We start from the raw sequence: 8,682 nt of genomic DNA on the forward strand, positions 1-8,682 counted from the left end.
GAGTTGTATGTGTTCCTTACATATTTTAGATATTAATGCCTTATCAGATATGTGGTTTGCAAATATTTTCTACCATTCTGTAGATTTCCTTTCCAATTATTTGATCATTTCTTTTGCTATTCAGAAGCTTTTTAGTTTTAGTTCTACTTGTTTGTGTTTTATTTTGTTGCTTGTGACATAGGTGTTGTATAAAAAGTATCATTGCCAAGACCCATGGCAAGAAGCTTTTTCCCTATATTTTCTTCTAGGAGTTTTATAGCTTCAGGCTTACATTTAATTTTTCTTTAATTCATTTCGAGTTAATTTTTGTGAGTAGTTTAAGATAGTGATCTGGTTTTATTCTTGTGCATGTGAGTATCTAATTTTCCCAGTACCATTAAATGAAGAGACTGTCTTTTCTCTATTGAGTATTCTTGGTTCTGTTGTGAAATATTAGTTGCCTGCACATATGGGGGTTTATTTCTGGGCTCTCTGTTCTATTTCATTGGTCTATGTGTCTGTTGTTATGCCAGTACCATTGTTTTGACTATTATATCTTTGTAATATAGTTTGAAATCAGGAAATGTAATGCCTCCAGCTTTGTTTTTCTTTCTTAAGATTTTTTTGGCTATTGGGGTCTTTTGTGGTGCCATATGAAATCTAGGATTGCTTTTTCTACATCTGTAACAAAATGCCATTGGAATCTTGATAGAGATTACATTGAAACTGTAGATGGCTTTAGATAGTATGGACGTTTTTAACAATATTAATTATTCCAATCCATGTACATGGAATATCTTTCCATTTATTTGTATCTTCTTATATTTATTTTATCAATGTCTTGAGTTTTCTATGTAGAGATCTTTCACCTCCTTGCTTAAATTTGTTCCTAAGTATTTTATTGTTTTTGATGCTATTGTAAATAGTCATCTTTATTTCTCTTTCAGATAATTCATTGTCAGTGGATAGAAACACTACTGATTTTTATATGTCAATTTTGTATCCTGCAACTTTCCTGAGTTTATTGTTTAGATTTAACAGTTTCTTGGTGGGATATTTAGGCTTTTACATTACAAAATCATGTTATTTGAGAAGAGACAATTTTACTTCTTCCTCTCTAATTCTGATGCCTTAATTTCTTTTATGCTTGATTGCTCTGGATAGGACTTGTACTATGTTGAACAGGATTGGTGAGAGTGCCTACCCTTATCTTGTTCCTGATCTTAGAGGAAAAGCTTTTGACCTTTCACCATTGAGTATGATGTTAGCTATGGGCTTGTCATATATGGCCTTTATCATGTTGAGATATGTTCCTTCTATATATAATTTGTTGAGAGTTTTTATCATGAAAGATGTTGAATTTTTATCAAATGCTATTTAATGATTCATATGATTTTTAACTTTCATCTGTTAATGTTATATATCATATTGATTGATTTGTGTATGTTGAACCATCCTTGCATTTAAGGGATGAATCTTACTTGAATGTGGTGTTTGATCTCTTTAATGTGCTGCTGAATTCAGTTTGCTAGTGTTTATTGAGAATTTTTGCATCTATATTCATCAAGGATATTGGCCTGTACTTTTATTTTTTTGTAGTGTCCTTACCTGGCCTTGGTATAAGGATAATGCTGGCCTAGTAAAATGAGTTTGGAAATATTCCATCTTCAATTTTTTAGAAGATTTTAGAGAAAGTCTGATATTAATTCTTATTTAAACCTTTGGGAGCGTTCACTAGTGAAGCCATCTGGTCCTGGACTTTTCTTTTTGGGGAGTTTTTTGATTACTAACTCAATTTCCTTCCTTGTTATTGGTCTCTTTGGATTTTCTATTTCTTCCTGATTTTTTCTTGTTAGATGTATATTTCTGTGAATTTATCCATTTCTTCTAGGTGTCCAGTTTGTTGGCATTTAGTTGTTTATAGTAGTTCCTTTAGATTTTTTGTATTTCTGTTTTATTAGTTGTAATGTCTCCTCTTTTGTTTTTAATTTTATTGATTTGGATCCTCTCTTTTTTTCTTGGTTAGTCTAGCTAAAGATTTTTCAACTTTTTTAAATCTATTTAAAGAATCATCTCTTTCTATTGTTAATCTTTTCTATTGTTTCCTGTTCTGTATTTTTATTTATTTTTGCTCTAATATTTATTGTTTTCTTCCTTCTGCTAACTTTGGCCTCATTTTGTACTTATTTTTTTTACTTCTTTGAGGTATAAAATTACTTTGTTTATTTGTGATATTTCTGTTTTATTCACATATGTATTTATAGCTATAAACTTCCCTCTTAGACCTGCTTTTGCTGCATTCCATAAGTTTTGGTATATTGTGTTTCCATTTCCATTTGTCTCAAGATATTTTTTTATTTCTCTTTAATTTCTTCTTTGATCCATTTTTTGTTTAGGATAGTGTTGTGTGATTTACATGTATTTGTGAAATTTCTGGTTTTCCTCCTGTTATTCATTTCTAGTTTCATACCGTTGTGGTCAGAAAATATACTTGTTATTTTTCAGTCTTCTTGAATTTGCTAAGACGTGGTTTTTTGCCTAACATATGATCTATCCTGCAAAATGTACCGGGTACACTTGAGAAGTAAGTGTATTCTGTTGTTGTTGGGTGGAATATTCTATGTATGACTGTTAGGTCCATTTGGTTGATAGAGTTGTTCAAATCCTCTGTCTCCTTATTGATTCTCTGTCTGGCTGATCTATCCATTGTTGAGAATGGGGTATTAAATCCCTGACTATTATTGTATTGCTCTTTATTTATCCTTTTAGATTGTTAGTCTTTGCTTTATATATTTAGGTGCTCCTATGTTGGGTGCATAAATATTTGCAATTTTTATATCTTCTTGATGGATTTACCCCTTTATCATTATGTGATGACCTTCTTTGTAGCTTTTTACTATTTTCAGTTTAAAATATATTTTAGCCTATATAAGTATAGCTACCCCTGATTTTTTAGGGGTTACCATTGTTTGAAATATCGTTTTCAATCCCTTTACTCACAGTCTATGTGTGTCTTTAAAGCTAAAGTGAGTCTCTTGTAGGCAGCATATCATTGGATCTTGTTTTTTTCTCCCTTCTTTCTCTGTATTTTGATTGAAGAACTCTATTTATGTTTAGAGTAATTATTGATAGGTAAGGACTTATTTTTGTCATTTTGTTAATTGTTTTTTGACTGTTTCGTAGATCCGTTGTTCCTTGCTTCTTATCTTGCAGTCTTCTCTTATGATTTGATGACTTTTTGTAGTGGTATACTTTGACATTTCATCATAATTTTTGTCTAGCTACTGCAGGCTTTTCTTTGTTGTTACCATGATTCCTACATAAAATATTTTATGTATAAAATACTCTATTTTATGCTGATAACAATTTAATTTTGGTAGCATTTCTAAACTTTCTACTTTTACAGCTCCCCACCTCACACAAACATTTTAGGTTATCGATGTTACAGGTGACATATTTTTTATATGGTTTATCCAATAACAAATTATTTAGTTATGTTTATTTTTAATACATTTGTTTTTAACTTTTAAACTAGAGTTATAAGTGAATTATGTACCATGATTACAATATTGGAGAATATGACTTTAATTATATATTTACTCTTTAACAGTGAATTTTATACCTACATTCGTATGTTTTTACAATGTTAATTTGCATCCTTTTATTTCCACTTGCAGAACTCCTTTCATCTTTTCTTGTAAGGCAGGTGTAATGGCAATGAACTCCTTCAGCTTTCGTTTGTTTGGGAAAGACTTTATCTCTTTTTTATTTTTGAAGGACAGCTTTGCCAGGTATAGAGTTCTTGGTTGACAGGCTTTTTTCTTTACTATTTTGAATATATTATCTCATTCTCTCCTGTCATGAAACAATTCTTTAGAGATGTGCACCAATTATCTTCTGTGAGTATCCTTTGTATGTGATGTGTTGCCTTTCCTTGCTGCTTTCAAAATTCTCTTTGTCTTCAACTTTTGACAATTTAATTATAATGTCTTGGTGTAGCCTTTTTCAGATTCAATCTATTTGAAGTTCTTTGGGCTCATGAATCTAGATGTCCATTTCTCTCCAAAAGCTTGGGAAGTTTTCACTCATTATTGCTTTAAATATACTTTATTACTTTCTTTTTCTCTTCTTCTGGGATCTTATAATGCGTGTATTGTTTTCTTTTATGGAATCCCTGATGTCCTGTTGGCTTTCTTCACTCCTTTTCCTTCTCTTTTTTTTGCTCCTCTGATTGGATAACTTTAAATGACCTATCTTTTAGTTTACTGATTCTTTCTTTTGCTTGGTCGAGACTACTGTTGAAGCTCTCTATTGAATTCTTTAGTCCAGTCATTGTAGTCTTGAGCTCTAAGATTTTTTGATGGTTTCTATTTTTTTGTTGAACTCATTTTGTTTATGCATTGTTTTCTTAATTTCATTTAGTTGTCTGTCTGAGTGTTCTTGTAGCTCACTAAACTTCCTTTAAAAGATTATTCTGAATTCTTTTTCAGATAGTTCATAGATCTCCATTTCTTTATGGTCAGTTATTGGAGCTTTATTAGGTTCCTTTGATGGTATCATATTTCCCTGAATTTTTTGTGTTCCTTGATTCCTTATGTTGCTAGCTGCATATTTGGGTAAGTGGTCTCCTCTTCCAGACTTCACATATTTGCTTTGACAGAGATAGTTATTCACCAGTCGACTTAGGTGGGGGTTTGCTGTTGGATGAGAATAGTTGGATAGGAAAGCTGGCTTGGTTCCTTGTCCAAGAACAGGTGTAGAATGGGCTCTGCCGTCACCTGGGTTCTCCAGTCAGGCTTCTTTGTCAGGTGGGACTGGGTACTGTACTCAACTGTAGGCAGGACTATGAATTAACTTCACTGCCTGGGCTGGGCAGCAGAATGGGCCCCAAGGCTGGCACAGCTTGTTTTTTGGAGATCTGAATCTGTAAAACTGCTTACTGAGTTCCCTCACCAGTCATGGTCACTGGCTTTGCTCTGCAGACAGGCAGAGATGGTGGCTGCCCTCTGCTCACATACCACTATAAGCATGGCTGTAGAATGGGCTACACAGCTTCCTGAGTGCTCTGGTTAGGTTTTCTGATCAGGCAGGGCTGAAGGCTGTATTCAGCAGTGAGTAGCGCTATAAATTAGCTTCCTTTCCTGGGAGGGGTGGCAGAACTGGCTCCAAGACCAACAAGGCTTGTTGTTTGGGGTTCTGAGTCAGGCAGAACTGTGCACCAAGCTCCCTGGCCAGATGGTGCCACCAGCTTGGCTTGACAGAATGGCAGCCAGGTTCTCCTGCTCAAGTCCTGCAGGTTTATGCACCTTTCTGGGTGTTCTGGTTAGAGTTCCTGGTTGGGAAGATCTGGGGGCAACACTCAGCAGTAGGCAGGGCTATGAATTAGCTTCCCTATCTGGGTCAGGTGGCATTACAGTCTCAATGACTGGCAAAGCTTATTTTGGGGGGTCCTGAATCATACAGAACGGTGAGCCAAGCTCCCTGTCCAGATGGGGCCACTAGCTTGGATCTGCAGAAGGGCACAGCCAGGGGCCAGGCTGTCTGCTTGAGTGCTTCTGGGCCACATAGCTTTCCAGGTGCTCTGGTCAATTTTGCTTGTTGTGAAAGGCTGAGGGCTGCACTAAACAGTTGGTGGTGCTGTGAGTTAACTTCCTGCTTGGGTGAGGCAGCAGAACTCAGTCTCCAAGGTTAGCAAGGCTCATTGTTTGGGGTCTTGAATCAGGTGGAACTGCTCACTGACTTACCTGCCCATATGGGGCCAAATCCCTTGCTCTTCCTCCAAGCAAAGCTTCTGGCCAGGCTCCTTGCTCAAGTGCAGCTGGACTACACAGGTCTCCAGGTGCCCCAGCCAGGCTTACTGGTCAGGTGGTGCCGTGGGATATACTCAGCAGTAGATGGGCTGTAATAGCTTCCCTGCCCTGGAGAGGCAGCAGAACACTCTTCAAGGCCACCAGAGTTTGTAGTTTGGGGTCTTGAATCAGGCAGAATTGCACACCACACTCCCTGGCCAAATGGGGCCACCATGACAGCTTTTCCTATGGGCAGAGCTACTGGCTGAAATCTTTGCTCACGTGATGTTGGGCTATGTGGTTTTCTAGGTACTCTGGCCAGGCTTCCTAGTTGGTGCAACACGATGTCAAGCAGCTTACCACCTATGTTTTCTTCTAGGAGTTTCATGGCTTCAGGTTTTACATTCAAGTCTTTAGTCCCTTTTGAGTTAATTTTTGTGCATGATGTAAGATGGTGGTCCAGTTTCATTCCTTTGCATGTGGCTGTACAGTTATCCCAGCACTGTTTATTGAAGAGACCGTCCTTTCCCTGTTGCATATTCTTGAGCCTGGCCACTTTTAACAGTATTAGAAAAATAGTGTTGAGAAAGTATTTTCCAGATCAAATTTCAATAAGATATTTTAATTCCTTGACCTGCTTTAGAAATAGAGCATAGTAAACTGTTTATGGTTTATCCACATTTACTTTTAATTTACTGAAAGTGCTTTAATTGGGATCAATTTTTTAAAAAATAAATGACAGGATTCTTTTCCACATGATAATTTCATGACTATAGATTCTGCCCTTGTAAGTTTTCTTTAGTGGTCATTATTTGTACCTATTCAACTGCCCTGAGTCAAATAATACATATCAAAATTTTTCAAAATTACCTTTTTCTTCCATTAGTTATCAGTCAATAATACATTTTACCATGTGCAGTTTTATTTGGTGTGGAATATTTTTATTAATAATATTCACCATGATGGTCCCAGTGTCCTTAAGGTCAAAATGCTGGTGTCCTATCTGTCACCTTGTTTGATTGACAGAGATTCAATTTTGAGTCCACTTTTGGAACATGCTGCTTGCCCAAAAGGCTCCACCACCCTCCACTTCTGCCCATCTCATTAGGGAACAGAAGAGGATTTTCTCAGGGCTACATACAAGATACAGGCAGATGAAGCTACATAGTGGTTCCAATCGCTTCTTTAGGAATTGAAAGAACCTTTCCTCCTCAAATATCCTGGTTGGGAGCCAAGGTTCTAATTTCTCTGGGAATGAAGGAACACCAGGGAAAGAGAGTATGTGGTAGGTAAATGAATGTCCAATTCATCTGAAAATTACTCCACCTCCTCCTCCTCCTCCTGGTGTTTAGTGTAGGGAAAGAGCCTGGTCATCACCATGTGATTTTCATTCTTTTTTCCTTAAGAGAAACTCAGTTTTATTGCGGACAGCAATTCACCAAATAAGTGCTCTAATTCCTAATCTCTCTTGTAGCTAAAAGTGGTGAGATGAACTTCAGGCTAATTAGATGTGAGCAGAAGGATTGTGTGGAGCTTTGGGGAGGCTGCTCAGATGGAGCAGACACAGCTGTATGCCCTTCATCTTTCTTCCTTCCTGTCTCAGAAATGAAGACATGGTGGCTGGTCCAGGCAGGGGCTCCTGCAGCCATCTGGGCCGAGAGACAGCCTTGAGGATGGACATCAGCTACTAGCATGCTGGGTCAGAAAGACAGATGATGGCTGACCACAGTGGGGTGCAGTTGAGGGTCAGCATGGACTGTTCACCTCCATAGTTCCTTTACATGAGAAAGGAAGAAATCTCCCTCTTGTCTGTGCCTGTATTATTCTGGGTTTTCTGCTCTATTAGGGAAATCTAATCTTAAGGGAAGTACTAGCTTTGCGTTGAATCACTGTGTGAACCCTGACAAGACACTTCCCATCTCAGGGAAACATCCTGTATGTACCAGGACAGACACAGGGGTACAGTTCATCCATATATTCTGAAGATCCCAATCATTGGTCTGCTCTACATCTGTGTCATCTTCTAGGAGTTACAGTGCCTCAGTTTCTCTTTGGGGATCTACCCCTCCTCCTCAGTCCACAGGTTAGGCTGAAACCCCTTCCTGGCTGCAGGGCAGAGGGGCCCACAGAGCCATTGGGCTGCCTCCACCCTGTGAGGGAGGCCAGAGGGTGCTCCTGTTGTCCCTGCAATGCCCCACCCAGGGAGGTGGGGGCCTGGGACGTGTCCAGACTGGGTGCAGTTTTCAGCAGTTCCTTGTTCAACCTATCATTGTACAATTGGGAAACTGAGGCACACAAGGGGATGGGAAGACCCAGGTCACTGGGGGGCAGAGTCCGGAGGTAAAGGGAGAGTTTGGGCCTCCTAGGCCAGGGGTCATCCCACCCCTGGGGTTTGCTTTGAGAATTAAAGCTCCCAGCTTTAATTCCCAGCTCCCAACCCACCCGACTCATGTAGAGTCGCTTCCTCTGGGTATCCACACAGGTGCACTTACACACACACTGACATCCGAGGAGGGGACCATAGACAACGAGGTCAGAGGAGGAGAGGACTTTGGGGAAAGAATGAAGAGGATGGCAGCACAGTGGATCACTCAGCCTTGGCCCTGGGCAGAGACCCTCTTGTCAGAGCCTTAGAGTCCTCATTTGGAATTGGGGCCAGAATCCTTGCACTGGCTGTTGTCAGGATTCCTTCTGAATGAACTAAACACCCCAGGGCCAGAGCAGACAGGAGGCAGACAAGGGAAACTTCTGACATCCCTGTCAAAGCACCCAGATCCTACAGATCCTGTGCCTTTGCCCCCCTTGGGACCAGGAGAGCTGATGCCTTGAAGTCTCTAACGGAGGTGTGTTTGGTATTGGGGTTTCCTTGCTTAGGGTGCAGTGCTAGTGATTCCCACCACAGGGCGTCATGTAT

Source organism: Ceratotherium simum, chromosome 6, assembly GCF_057802395.1.
Source record: "Ceratotherium simum simum isolate JZ-2026a chromosome 6, ASM5780239v1, whole genome shotgun sequence".
NCBI lineage: Eukaryota > Metazoa > Chordata > Mammalia > Perissodactyla > Rhinocerotidae > Ceratotherium > Ceratotherium simum.